Source organism: Vombatus ursinus, unplaced genomic scaffold, assembly GCF_900497805.2.
Source record: "Vombatus ursinus unplaced genomic scaffold, bare-nosed wombat genome assembly UNPS02014781.1, whole genome shotgun sequence".
Taxonomy (NCBI): Eukaryota; Metazoa; Chordata; class Mammalia; order Diprotodontia; family Vombatidae; genus Vombatus; species Vombatus ursinus.
The window spans coordinates 38,904,391-38,920,034 of NW_020954559.1; positions in this window are offsets into that span (position 1 = coordinate 38,904,391).

A 15,644-nucleotide genomic window follows, 5' to 3' on the forward strand; every position below is an offset into this window, starting at 1 on the left:
GAAGAGGAAAAAAATCTAAAGGGAGGTGAAAAGACTAAAACGCAAATGCAGTAATACAGGCTAGTAGCAGTGGGGACTTATTAGAGCAGCAGCAGTAGGAATAGGAGAGGATTGATGTGATAATAGAAAAAAGAGAATAGAATATGAGCAAAAAAATACTGGTAGTAGAGAGGAGGGGATAAAGGGAATGATATTTTAGCAGTAATTGCCATCAAAACTTGGCAGCTAGGAGCAGCTAGATGGCACAGTGGACAGAGTACTGGCCTTGGATTCAGGAAGACCTGAGTTCAAATCTGGCCTCAGACACTTGACACTTACTAGCTGTGTGACCTTGGGCAAGTCACCTCACCCCGTTGCCTCACCAAAAAACAAACAAACAACAAAAAAAACTTGGCAGCTAACTGGAGGTAGGAAGCAAGAGTTTATGATTTTAAGCAAGCCTTATAGCCTTAATGGGCCTTGATTTCTTCATCTATTAAATTGGGATAATAATATCTACCCAAGCAAAATATGGTTGTGAAGGCTACACAGAAAATCAGTGTGAAATTACTTTTGAAAAGAAATCAAAAGTACCATGTAATTGTAAGAAAAATGGTAATTACCTGAAAGCTTTGCATGGAAAGTCCCTTACTCTGGACAGGTAAGTAAAATTAAATGAGAAGGAATCCTAAAATGCTATTCAAACACAACACTAAGGTCAGTAAGGGCTTGTTGAATGATCACTCCTATATATTATCGCAGGGATTCCTTTTGCGTATGGGCTGGGCAAGATGGCAACTGAGGTCCCTTCCAACTCTTAAATTCCATATTTTGTGATTCTGTGACTGTAATGTTTCTGGTGCTAGAAAGTTGATCACTTTTAAGTTGTCCATAAAAAAGTAAAGTATATAATAGATTAAAAAACTAATCAATATAATCCTATCCTAAACTAGGAGATTCCAAGCTTTTTGTGAGGAAGAGCTACTTTTTGGTTTCGAAGTTCCAAGATTTCCTGATACAGGAGGAGAGAGGATGTGACAAGCAAGTACCTGAACAATTTTTTGTGAGTATTTAGGGGGTAGAGGAGAGAGGAAAAGAGTAAGAAGTGTGTATGTGTGTGTGTGTGTGTGCATAGAAAGGGGAGGAGTGAGTGATAGTGAATCCTTTGAGTGGAGGGGGAGTGCTTGCTGCCTGGGAATTTTCAGTAAGCCTTAGAGAATAAGGATAGGACTAAATTTTTGTTGTTGTTCAGTCGTTTTCAGTCATGTCTGACTCTTCATGACCCCTTTTGGGGTTTTCTTGGCAAAGATACGATAATGGTTTGCCATTTCCTTCTCCAGCTCATTTTACAAATGACAAAACTGGGGCAAACAAAGCTAAGTGACTTGCCCAGGGTCACAGCAAATAAAGGATCTTGAGGCTAGATTTGAGCTCAGGAAGATGAGTCTTCTTGATTCCAGGCTGGCATTCTATCCACTGTGTCACTTAGGATTAAATACCAAATTGGAGGTGATCGCTGGTTTATAGGCCTACCAGGTAAGGCTTCAATATATATCTAAAATCACTAATGTCAATATATACCATTATATTATAGAACTTCCCCTTGGGTCAGCAAATGTTATTTTGCCTGATCCTTTTGGACATCCAATGTGAGTCAAGCAGTCCCAGAGAACAATCCCTTATCTCAGTGAAGTGAATGAACTCTTAATCAGAGAACTGAAAATTTATCCAGTGACTCATTTCAGTGTATTAATGTTCTCTTGGTTCCTTGGGAAATACAATGCAACTCCCCCAGCAGTGAGTTTACTCCCAAAGAGAGGTTTACTCAATGCCACAGAATCCAGCCCTTTAAAAACCTCCAACAGGTGCAGCTTTAGAGAACTCTTTTAACTGGTCTGAATCAGTTACTAAATAAAATGGTGAACTCACTGCAAAAGCCATAAAAGAGAAATGAAGTAACAATGGAGTGAGTGTTCTGGGGTCTAAAAACCAATGGAAGCAGGCCAGCAGGGGTAGCAGTCTAAATCAAGAGAGATCACCTTTCTAGCACCCGGAATATTGGGAAAATTACTTCATAGTACTCAGTACTAATGAAATGAATGGACTCTTGGTCACATGCCTGAGAAGCCTTCATCTTACTCTTCAGTGACCTCAGAGCTTGTAAACTGAGCTTGATGAAGTCATTCCTACATCAGAAAATGCTGGTGTGATTCATCAGCTACAGAGAACTCAATATTTTGGCTACAGTACTGGCAGGCCAGACAGTAAACATGGGCATAATGACAATTTTAATTTATATGAACAGCAGAACATAGGGTATATTAACTGTGGGCACCTAGCTTAAAAGAGGCAACCAGGTGGCTCAGTGGATAGAGTGCTGGGCCTGGAGTCAGGAAAACTGAACTGAAGTAGGAGTAAAACAAATCTAATCACTCTCCTGAATGACAGCCTTTTTAAGGATTTGAAGACTGGGATCGTGTGCCATCCCCCAGACTTCTCTAAGCTAAATCGTTGCTGTTCAGTTGTTTTCCAGTCATGCCTGACTCTTAGTTATCCCATTTAGGATTTCTTGGCAAAGATACTGGAGTGGTTTGCCATTTCCTTCTCCAGCTCATTTTACACATTCTATAATGTTCTATGATAATCTGCCTGTGGTGCCTTGTTATAGGCTGTATTTTACAAGACTGTGGCACCTGTGCCACCCAGATCACTGCTAAACCAAGAATGGTATTACATTCTCTCTTTTAATAGAAGCTTAAAAGTAAACGCAATACAAGTGTGATAGAGGCTCATTTTATAATTGGTATCCTATAACAGAGTGAAGTAACATGCTAATCCTGGAATGGAGTATTACAAGATCCTTTTTAATTTAAGTAAACCTCACTTTCAGAAGAATTGTGAGCAAGATAGTCTCCTAATAGGGTGATGAGAAGGATCTGGAAGGGAGGGAGGGAGGAAAGGAAGGGAATAAGCATTTATATAGCATCTATTGGGAACCGCTAGGTGGTGCAGTGGATAGAGCATTGGTCCTGGCGTCAAGAAAACATGAGTTCTAATCCGGCCTCAGACGCTTAATAAATGTGTGACCCTGGGCAAGTCATTTAACCCTGTTTGCTTCAGTTTCCTCATCTGTAAAATGAACTGGAGAAGGAAATGGCAAACCACTCCTATATTTTTGCCAAGAAAACCCCAAATAAGGTCACAAAGAGTTGAACACGACTGAATGATAGCATTTGTTATGTTCCAAAGACTGTGATCTTTACAAGCCTGAAAGGTAGATGCTGCTATTATCCCTATTTTACAGTTGAGAAAACTGAGGAAAACAGAGGTTAAATAACTTGACCAGAGTTTCATAACTAATAAGTATCTGAGGCCAGAATTTGAACTCAGGTCTTTCTGACTCCAGGCCCAGCACTCTTATCTATTGTATCACCTAACTGCCTCAAATCAAAAGGACAAAATTACATTCTATTTCTTCCTTTCCTTCAACCCCCTACAACTTTTGTATGGGAGAAGTCAGGTTACAGTGGCCATCCAAAGCTGACTTTGGGAAAGAAGTTACAAAGCCTGAACCCCATGGAAAAAGTCCTTCCTGCTTTGCCTTGGTGATAAAGATGGGGAAAGGAGAGGAGGAAAGATATATGGTCTGATCAAATGTGTGTATATGAACCTCCTATGTTTTTTATTTTTAAAACCATTGGCTGGTAGATCCGTCTTCTTGTACCCTACTGGCTGAAGAGGGGAGAGGAGGGAAAAATTTGGGTCACAGAATGATCACCCTGCTTTCCCCATTCTAGGGAAGATTTTGATTATAAGGACTAATTAACTACCCTGCTTACTCTTGAAACTGCTTAGTAAGTGTTGAAATTACTATGAAATTTCATGAATTATATGACAGTAGATAATTTCATACCAGAGCTTGGATTAATCAGGGCTATTTAGTGACATTGTTATCCTTATCACAATAAACTGCCTGACCCTCTTTAAGGAAAAACAAAAAGATTTTCCTTGGAAAATCTAATTCCCTATAGGATATTTTTCTTTGTTGTTCATCCCATATTAACTGCAACCTGACTATGAGCATGTCCAAATGATGAACAGGTGTTAAGATAGCTGAATTGGCTTCTGAATCAGCCATCGTAAAATGAGTAAATGTCAGGCTAATCCTAGAGTTTATATCATAGAAGTTTAGGACTAGAAGTTAGTTCTAGTTCAAGCTACTCATTTCCTAGATGAGGAAACTGGAAACCCAGAGAGTTGTTCAAGATCACATAGTTGTCTATGGGTACAATGGGAACAACATTTTCCAACTTCCAACCCAGTACATCTGATGGATAAATGATTATATTTGCAAAAAGGCCTAATATAGGCAGGCACTCTCTATTTTACAGATGGAAAAACTGAGCTGCATGGAACAAGGTGGAAAAACACATTCAACATCCCCTTGGGAGTCCCCAAAGTTGTACCTTTGTCTGCTGAGTGGCATATGCCTCCTCTCTCCTTGTGAACTGTGAGCCTAGACACATTTGCTGATCCAGTTATTTCAGCCATCTTAAGTAAGGACTTTTCAAGCTGAGTCATTAAGATGACTGAAAAAACCAGCCTGACAATCTGCAAAACTGATGTATTTTGGTTGTCTTGACAAATTGATGATCAATGCCCTTCCTCCTCCTCCTTTTGGAGCATGCTCAGTCACTGTTTCAGATGATCACGTAGGAAGTTGTAGGGTTCTGGGATGGCCATGAGGAATAGTGACTGAGCATGGTCCAAAAGGGTGGGCACTGTGACACAACTATTCACCAGTAGTAATTAGCCTAACAGTCAATTTGCTGTATGCTGTAACCCACTTTAAATATAAAAATAAGATTGAAATGAAATTCTCATTGCCCTCTAGTTGCCATTTTACTACACAAGTTTGGAATCGGGAGAGATAAACAATTTCTGAGATTAAAATAAATACAGATTTGATCCTAAAGAATGTCTTTAAAAATATAACAGTATATTCAAGGTGTTTCTAATCATAGCTTAATATTGAAAATTTATTTCAGGTAGTATATTGTATTTATAATACTGGTTGGGTAGCATAGGTAGTAGGATCATAGGATAATAATTTAGAGCTAGAAGAGACCTTAGAAGGAATCCAGCCTCTTTATTTTACAGGTGAGGCTTTTTCTTCACATGGTCTCATGAGTTAAGATTTAAGGCACCTAGTGGATAGAGTGCCAGACCTAGAGTCAGGAAGACTCATCTTCCTGAATTCAAATCCGGCCTAAGACACTTACTAGCTGTGTGACCCTGGTGAAGTCATTTAACCCTATTTGCCTCAGTAAAATGAGCTAGAGAAAGAAATGGCAAACCACTCTAGTATCTTTGCCAAGAAAATTCCAAATGGGGTCAGACACAACTGAAAATGACTGAACAACAAAAATCTAAATTGATATAACATTGATAATGGATTTCTATTATATTTATAAATATTTATATTTATATATGCTTACATATAATATAAATATTATATTTAAAAAGAAAGTTATAATTGAATCAACACTGCACTGTCATATAAACAATTTAGTGCTCATCGCTTTAGTAGGATGAAAGTGAATAAATAAGTGACATTGTTCATTGGCTCTGAGCTCCATTTTGCCTGGTTAGTACTAACTAAATAGTTTTGTTGAATTTAATTTGGTGATATTTCAACAGCACATGGTTTTAAATGATTTTGGAATTATTTAAGAATTATATCGTCCCAGTCCTCCCCCTCTAACAAAGCAGCTTTTGCTCACTGAGAAGGTCAGAATGCTTTTTAATCAAGACAGTAATAGGACATGAGGCCAGAGCTATGATGTTCACTCTGGGCAGCTGAAGTTTTGCCAAGGTGATCTCACCTACCAAGTAGCGTGATGTATTTGCAGAAAGGTAGGATAAAGTCCCTGGATCAATATAAGGGGTGGAATTCTCCATCTCTTCCAATAGACCATCTGTATTTAATGACTCTAACCCTCAGGAAGGTTTTCCTTTATTTTGACCTGCACAACAATCCTACCCAATCCCCCAAAGTCCTGCATCATAAGCTTATTTTTTTTCTTTTTTGTTCCCTCTTCAACTCTTCTGCCTTGCCTTCTCCCCCATTCCTGTGCCTATTATACGATACTGTGCTCAGAACATCATAAGTGCTCAGTAGATGTTTGTTCACTTATCAGCTTAATAAGGCTGTAAAAAAAAGCCAGTCACACACATATATATGCCAAATTGCTTGCCTTCTCAATGGAGGGTAGGAAGGGAGGGAGAGAGAATTTAGAACTGATAATTTGAAAAAAGAATGTTAATATTGTTTTTACTTGTAATTGGGAAAAAAGAAAATATTAAATTTATTTTTTAAAAATCTAGTCACCACCTTCCATGCCAAAGGGAATAAAGACTCATCCTAGGATGCTTAGTTTTCTCTATGTATCATTTTAATTCATATTGTCTTTCCCTAAAGGCTTGATTCTCAGGAGTCTAAAGAGTTCCTAACTTTTCTTTCTTGTTCATCCCTTTCTCCATATTTTAAAACCCATTCTAATATCACTAACTTGCTGACTCAGGGCTGGGTGGAGATTTGGAATCTAACTTGAGGCTGTTCATGCTATTTCTTAGGAACTTGGAAGAGTTGCGGATCACCTGCATCAGCCATGCTCTCTCTGCTCTCCAGAGAACAGGAATGGAATATATTTCTTTTAGGTAACCAAGATAAATAGTAGGCATGCTAAACTTTCCAAATTTAGTTGTGTCAGTGTGTTTGACTGGCAGGTAAGGTCAAGGCACTGGAAAATGTAAGGAGACCACAGAAATGTGCACTACAGACCTTTCTCTGGTCAAACTATAGCAACATCCATGGAAAAAATGAGAGAATCACTAGCACTGATGTGGGATGCCACTTTACTATTTATGTAATCTTGCATATATCTCTTTAAGATCTGTCTTGAAGACCTGGTTTAGAGTTGCAGCTCTGATTTGACCTCTCTGAGATTCAGTTTTCTCAGCAGTAAAATGGGAATAAAAATGTGTGCTACCTACCTCACAGGGTTGTTGTGAGAACAGATTCTTATAAACCTTAAGGGACTATATGAGCAATTTTTATTATTCAATTAACTTGCATTAGGAGAGACTTAAATAGTTTGTGGAATAGCAAAGTCTCAGCCTCTGTAGTTCTTTTCTACTTTTAACTATTTATAAGTATTTTTTCCAGAGAAGAAGCAGTGAAAGGGATCATAAGATCATAGGCTCAGAGCTAGAAGCAGGAGGGTGTGCTGGTAAATGTTAACAACCAGCTCGCAGAAAAAATATATGAAAGACACAGTTTTCAGTTTAATCTGAATTATTAACATTTTTTCCATTACTTTCTTAAAAGTTTTTGTTGGGGGAAATTGTAAAGCAAGAAAAGAATCCACCCCCCCATTATTGTTTATACTGAAAAGAGGTTGTATTAGTTTCGGACTTATACACTTATAATCCATTAAATCCATTAAAATGTCAGTGCCTGCATTTTCCAGTATCCATAAGCTGATGTGCAGCTTCCATGAGTATCTTGATAAATGTCATGAATTGGTAAGTATTTTTTTTTTTGGAGACTGGCCCTGGCTCTCTCAACAAAAGCTGTCTCAACAAAGCCTGCCTAGACCAGAAGTGTAGCAACCACTCATTATACTACTGTTGAACTGGGGATTGTTACAGAAGCTTTGACCTGTTCCATTTCTGCCCTTGACTTGAGCTAATTCTTTCCTCTTTAGGCAGCCTGGTGCCACCCCTGCTTCTGGGGACTTACCATATTGGTGTTGGGCTTACTGAATGGGTATTGGTCATTGGATGGGCTTTAGATCTGCTCTAGGTCAGATTCTAGAGCTCAAGAGATCTATCAATCTTGCCTTCACAGGTAGCAGGGACTACAAGTGTGGCCACTACTGACCAGAAAATGATAAATAATTTGTATGTTTTGCTAGTTGTACTTTGCCTCTTCCCTCTCTACCATCAGAGACCTAACCCACAAAGCTAGAGTCTCTTTATCCACAAGAAATACTCAGAGTTCTCATTTTGCTCTGAATCATAAACTATAATAAACCTTTGGGATATTTCCTTTTTTCTGTGTGGTATAATTTCACTTTACATTTCTAAATAAGATTTATCAAATTTGTTTTTTAAAAATAATTTTAAAAAGTAATTGAATCCAAAATACAATGACTCCTACATAAACTTTGCCACCAAAAGTTTAGATCCCTGAAACTCTATGAGAAGGCAGTGGGGTAGATAGAACCACTGACCTCTCATAGAGCTACAGGCTCATCCCTACATAGCTTGGAATCCCTGCTTTTAGGGTCACTAATGGTTTGAAGAACAGAAATAGGAGAATTATCTTTGAGAAGGTCACCACTAACCCACTCCCCATCACTAAAATCAAGATGTGATGGGAACAAATATTTTCTAGGAATTAGCTTATCAGATTGTCTTGAGGATACCAAAATACCATCTCAAGATGCAAGGAGATAAAACACAGACAGGTAAGTTTAAAGGAGGAAGGGATACATGGGGCGGGGGATGGAGGGGTGTGTGAGGTGGGGAAGGGAAGAAAGTCCCAGTTGTGGAACTGACTCTAGGTAAATTAGGTAGATTTCACTGTCTTTTCCCCACTCCAACCATTCTTTTTATGGAGACCTTTGCACTCAGCTGCGGTCCAAAAACTTGAGGTGCTTTGTTTGCCAAAGGTATTTGTATTTTAATGGAGTAAGGGGAGACCTTGAAAAAGCCTTTGGGGACCAAATGAATGATTGCTTAATGAGGTATTTATCCCCTGTGGCGGACAGAGGAGTTATCTATGGATATAGGATCTTGACCTGATCACTTCTTGGAGACAACCTTCTTCTCCATCTATGTATAAGGCAGAACCTGTCTTATTGTACCAAAGATACATTTGAGAGTCACTCAAAGTATACTTCTTGGACTTCAGCTAAGATATTGGGCTCAATGGTTTTAAAAAAATTTTCTGTTTTCTATTTTTATTTTTGCTGGCGGGTCCATTTGCTGATGGGCTAAAATACTCCACACTTAGTTCCAGACTCAGATCAACTGGGGTGTTGACTCCTTGGAAAACTTCTACTGGCACTCTTAAAAGTGAAACCTGGTGCCATAAATGTTCTTTTAAATAATAACCAAAAAATACAAATCTACCTCAAAGTCCAGGTTTTAAAAGCACCTATTTTTTAGTATAGGGCTCAATTCCACATTTTCTAAATTACTATCATAAAAACTTTAGACTTAAAATTTTTGTTTGCTTATTTGTTTTTTTCCCCTGTGGTAAGGGACTAACCTTGTATCAAACCTTTCCTGTGATGGTTTCAGCACTTTATAAGGTCTTGCCTCTGGCACATACTTCTTGCATGACCCTTTTAACCAGGAATTCCCTACACTAGTAAAATCATAGGCCTGGACCAGAAAAAAAAATCTGATAACAGACTCCCCCCCTCTTATATATGAGGAAAATTAGAAAACAAAAGGCAAAATAACTTCCTTAAAATCAACAGAAGGCTAAGAGCCCCAGTTCCTGGTGTGAAACTTTCCACTGCCACATCATTCATGAAAGTTTAAAGTTGGAAGGTCACCTAGAAATAGTCTAGTTCAGTCCCATAATTTTACAGATAAGGAAATTAAGGTACAGAGAAACATTAAATGAGTTATCTGAGGTCAAACAGCTTATTGATGGCAGGGGTTGGACTAGGACCAAGTCCTGAGCTCTTTTCATTCTATAGAAAATACTGATTTTTTTTTAAACAAAAGATATTTTTTTTTGTCCTGAGGAAACCTAGTTAAGAATGTCTTTCCTAATCTTCTCAGTGATCTTGTCATTGTGTGTCATTTTTTGTCTTTGTATCATTGTGTGTGTTACATAGTAGTAGGTGTTTAAATAACTGTGTACGCTATGTATGCTGATAACTCTATATGCTATTACTGCTATTGCTAGTGCACTATTGTTAAGTATGAGGAAAGGGAGACTTAAGATTAGGTAGTTTTATAGTAGGAAAAAATCAGGATGATTCTTTGACAAGTGGAAAATACTTGAACCCTTCTCTCTTTCTCCCCCCTACTTTCTTCTCCCTCTTTGTATATCACTCTCTCTGTGTTTCTGTCTGTTTGTCTCTCTCAGAAGCATTATCGGATCATGTCTAGAGCTGGAAGGAGCTATGTAGTCCAACCACTTCATTGTAGAAGTTAAATAACTTGCCCAAGGTCACATGTATGATAAGCGTCAGAGGCAAGCTTGGAATCCATGTTCTCTTCCTCCAGTGCCTGTGTTCCACTTTACCACAATTGCAAAAGGCAGATATTTAAGATTGGATGAACCTTTCATGACTTCTCAAAGAAAAGAAAAACAGGGATGGGTGAGGGATTCATTGGGTGCAGAAACTTTCATAGTTGTGTAAGATGCCTTCTAGCCACCAGACTTCACAAGTTCATTGTTTGATTGTAGCCAAGGATGAAACCAAATTCAAGGTCCCTTTCTGAGAATTTTAAAAAGCAAATTAACTCTGGGGCTGAAATTTTAGCATGAGGACATTCCCCTGAGTAAGAGGCTGTTACTGAATATATAAATATAAAATAGTGGTCTCCAAGAGGATTGCTGAGAGTCTATTAGTGGGCAGAACACAGCTGTCAGGCAGTCTCATGGGCAGAGATTTTAAATGAAACTCAGGAGATGTGGACTGCTTGGCACACAGAGGTAGTCTTTATTAGTTATGTTTATGTACACCTTTGGGTACTTATAGACTGTCTTTTTAATTAGAAAACTATAGTTCAAATTCAGCCTCAGACACTTACTGGCTGTGTGACCCTGGGCAAGTCTCTTAACCCTGCTTGCCTCAGTTTCCTCATCTGTAAGATGGGCTAGGGAAGGAAATGACAAACTATTCCAGTATCTTTGCCAAGAAAACCCCAAATGGGGTCATGAAGAGTTGGAAATGACTGAAGCAACTAGAAAACAAAACTTCTTTTTAAAAATACTTAGTAGGTTCAAAAATGAGAAAAATAAAGACTTTGTTTTAAATAGGGATAGGGACTGGACCTGTGATTTCATTGATTATAGGGACTTCTTGAATGAGGAATCTCCCTCTACCAATACAGGCAGATGCCTCCTTTGTAATTTATGGTCTTAGAGAGTTGCCTGGTTAAAGGTTAAGTGACTTGCTCAAGGTCACATTACCAATACGCGTCTCAGGTCTTTCTTGGTTCAAGGCTGCTTCTCTTGATCTAAATACTGCTCGGAAATGGAGATGGTGATCATTAATTAATTAGACCTAGGCTTTATACTAAGTGATTCTTAGCCTGGAATTCACAAACTTTAAAAAAAACTTTTTTGGATAACTTTTTCAAGATAATTGGTTTCCTTTGTAACCCTGTATATTTTATTTTATGCATTTACAAACTTTATTCTGAGAAGCGATCCAGAGGCTTTACCAGACTACCAAACTGGTCCATGACATAAAAAAGGTTAAGAACCCCAGCTATATAGATTGTAGAGTCTATAGGGAAAAGAGTTGGAATGGCAGAAATCATTCTGATAGGGAAATTTTTACAGAGATGGATACCCGCTCTCATCTAATGGATTTGTGTCATGCGGTAACCATGTTCTCCTAAAAGCACTTTACCAGCACCAGTAAAATGATGTTCAGGGTAATTGAAAGGATGGCCTGTGACTTCCAGATAGGACATACAGTTTAGTATGACACAGGAACTGATTAAAGCCCTGTGTGTTTACTTTGAAAAATGAGCCTCAGAAGCCTGATGTTTTATAGTGAACATTGTGTGTTCAGAGGCTCCCTAAGCTTTTTCCTATATTAGTGGTAGAGACATGATCCTTCCTTCTTTTATAGACAAGAGCAGAAGTCATCTCAAGAGTAGCTAGATTATTTCGGGAGGATGACTTTAAAAGTTGCAACACTACCTCATGCAGCATTTTAAAAATATTGATAGAGTAACAGAAGTCTTTGTTTTCCTGGCTATGCCTGGAAACTGTTTTTCTAGCCTTTGCAAATCATTTCACTGCTTCTCTGAAAGAGATTGTTATAAGTGTCCATTTTGACCAATAGAGAAATTGAGGCATGAAAAAATTTCCAGTCAGAGTCATTGACTAGCAATTTTTGCACTCAGGGCACAAAATACATCAACAAGTTTACTTTTTAAAACAAAGTTGAGCATCAAGGGAGTGTATGTGTTGAGGGATGGAATGAGGAGGAACACTAGGACATCACCTCAATAGGTAGACCCAAGCAGGACTGAGACCAACTAGGGTGGAATTCAAAATGGGGGAGAAAGGATGCTGTTTAGTAGCCTCTTATTTTAATTAATTATTCTTAATAACTAGTTGCTACAATCTGATGATTGTTTACCATCTCAGGGAAAGAGGAGGGGAGTGGGGAGGGAGGGAGAGAATTCAGAACTCAAAATTAAAAAAAAATATTAAAAATTGTTTTTACATGGAATTGGGGAAAAAATAAAATATTATTTAAAAAATAACATGTTGCTAAGATCAGGTGTTTACAGGTTGGGGTAAGGGCTTTCAGTGTCCTTTAAATTTTACCACCTTGAGAAAAAGTCCTGGTTGCATCACCCTCGTTATGACACTCTTTCTAGTCTGTAAACATCTCTCTATACAATAGCAGAAATAAAAATAATAGTTTCTATCTCCCAACTGTTATATCAATCTTTCTAAAACAACAAAACAAAAACAAAAATATTGTTTTGATAAGAAGGCAGAACAGATGGATGATCTGGGCAGAAATCTCAAAGATCCTACATCATCATGAATAGTCAATACTTTTGACTGGTTGTGTAATAGCATTCCTAAATGATTTTTTGACCATGCTCCATGAGGTGGCCCCTGTAGGCCCATTCAATCTCATGACAGTCTTTTATCAACTGCCTTGTTTCTACTTTCACCAAGTCTAAATAACTGGAAGGATGAAAATGAGAAGTAGCAATAGCAATGGGGCATCATAGCAGCTGTGATTCTGAGTCTAAAGACTTTGCCACCATGATTTAGTTATTCTCTCAATCTGGAATTTCTCTCAGTGCCTGGGGCCTTCTCACCTGCAATATTCCTCTGCCGTGCCTGACCCCTTCTCCCATTGGTAAGTTCCTTTTGGGTCTTCCATTTTGGAGATAGGCACAGGCCCCCCCTTTTTTCCTATTTCCTTTTCTATGTTATCTTTCCCCATTGGAATGTAGCCTCCTGTATTTCTAGTTTCTTATATTTGTATAAATGCTTATTGACTTGGTATTCTGAGCTGTTGGAAGAGCTCTGCTATTAGGCCCTCATGAATATAATTAATAAAAATTTTTATTCTAAGTTTTAAGGTCATATTTCCTATATTCATTCATTTTCCTGTTTTATATAACTGGGTTTATGTATTAAATTTATCTCTCTAGCTCTTGATTGCAAAGAACACATCAATGTTTATAAATTAGAGGGAATATTTACAATTCTCCTACTATGTAACTTTCTATGGTCAGAATTTTTTCTACTATTTTCTCATTTTCCAGCCTATTTATTGACTTTTAACTCTATGCTAAAGTGGGGCTCTGCTTCCAGGGTGGAGGGGGCACTGACCGAAGCTTCAATCTATAGTATAGACAGCACTATGCTTTTTCTAGCTTTAATGGATATTCATGAAAGGTTTTAATTTTGGCATTTTTTTGAAACTAGAAATTTAGGTTTAAAGTTAATTTTGGACTTTTCTCTTCTCTTTACCTTTGTTGTTTTATTTTAAAATTCAAAAGCACTTTCCCCTCCCCTCTTCCAACTCTTTTGTGATCCCATTTTGAGGTTTTCTTGGCAAAGATACTGGAGTGGATTGCCATTTCCTCCTCCAGCTCATTTTACAGATGAGGAAACTGAGACAAACAGGGGTTTAAGTGACTTACCAGGGTCACTCAGCTGGTAAGTATCTTAGGCCGTATTTAACTCAGGTCTTCCTGATTTCAGGCCCAGTACTCCATCCACTCTACCATCTACTGTCTCCAAGAGGCAACTATCAGGGAGCATTTCTGTGCTACAGTGAAAAACAAATGATGGATCTCAATCCAAAGAGATTACTGCCAAAACCCCAATCAAGAGAACTGAGTTCTAGTATCAGCTTTTTATTTATGTGATCTTAGTTGGGTTATTTATTTCTCCCATTTTATAGATGAGATAACAGAGGCATAAGAAGTTACTGACTTATCCAAGACTGTTCAGCTAGGATGCATCGCAGTTGAGACTTAAACTCAAGTCCTCTGATTGCACAAATGGCAGTATTTCTACTTCACTATAATGCTGCAAATCTTCTGATCTCTCAGTTTCTTCATTTGTGAAGCAGGGACGATATGTATATGCATATACATGTATATGTAGTATGTATATATGTGTGTGTGTGTATTTTTTTTTTGTTGGTAGGGAGGGGTGGTCCAGACCTGTTAATTCATGTGCATAGAGAACTTCTAGTGTGGGAACTCTCTCCACATATGCAGATGGGCAACTAATTAATGATTTGTAATCTTAGAGAGTTCAAGTGACTTGTCAATGGTCACCCAGTTAAAATGTATCTGAAGTAGGAGTTAAACTCCAGTCTCTCTTACTTCAAGGCCAACGGACTTCTATCCACTAAACTTAGCTGCTACATCTCAGAAATGATAATGTTGGCCTTAAATACTTCATTGGGATGTTGTAGATATGAAAACCTAGACTTTCTGTTGCATTCTTTTCACCTGTTAAATTCTTATCCATCCTTTAAAGACTACTTCAAATGCTACCCTTTCTAATAAAGACTTCTCTTATCTTTTATCTAGCAACAATTATCTTTTCTCCCTCTAGTCTCACATACCATGTTGTTTTGCATTCCTCTAATGCATTTATCAGGTATTAGTATGTACTATAATTATTTGCACAGGGCTTATCACTCTTTACAGTTTAAGACTGTAAATCTCTATGAGGGGCAGGAACTAAGTCTTATCTGAACTGCATTTCCCCCAGCATCTAACACAATATTTTGTACACAGAAGGTGTTTAATAACTATTTGCTGATTTGAACTAAATGGAAAGTATTTCAAAAAAAGTTGTATATAATTTAAATTTAAAATTTCCCAAGAGGTAAAGAAATTTAACAAATTTGCAATCTGATGTCCAAATTCTCCAAAGAATATCATAATACAAAAATAATACTATAGGGGCAGCTAGATGGTGCAGTGGATAGAGCACTAGCCCTGGATTCAGGAGGACCTGAGTTCAAATCCAGCCTCAGACACATAACACTTACTAGCTTTGTGAACCTGGGCAAGTCACTTAACCCCATTGCCTAACCAAAAAAAAACAAAAAAAATACTATAAAAATACAGACAAAATACAAATACTATAGAAGTGACTTCAAAATTTTGCTTCCAATGGAATATTTGCATGGAGAAATATGGGAGATGGCAAAGATAACATGGAAGCACTAGCCCAGGAAAACTGAAAGCAGCTTTTTCACGTGAGTGATACTATTGGTTATTTCTAGAACCCTAATCCTCTCATAGTAGGACCATGGTAAGGGGTAAAGTTCCTCCTCTCTATGTCCACCTTGTCAACTGTCACAGTTATCTGATTCTTAGTCTGCCCTAACATCCAG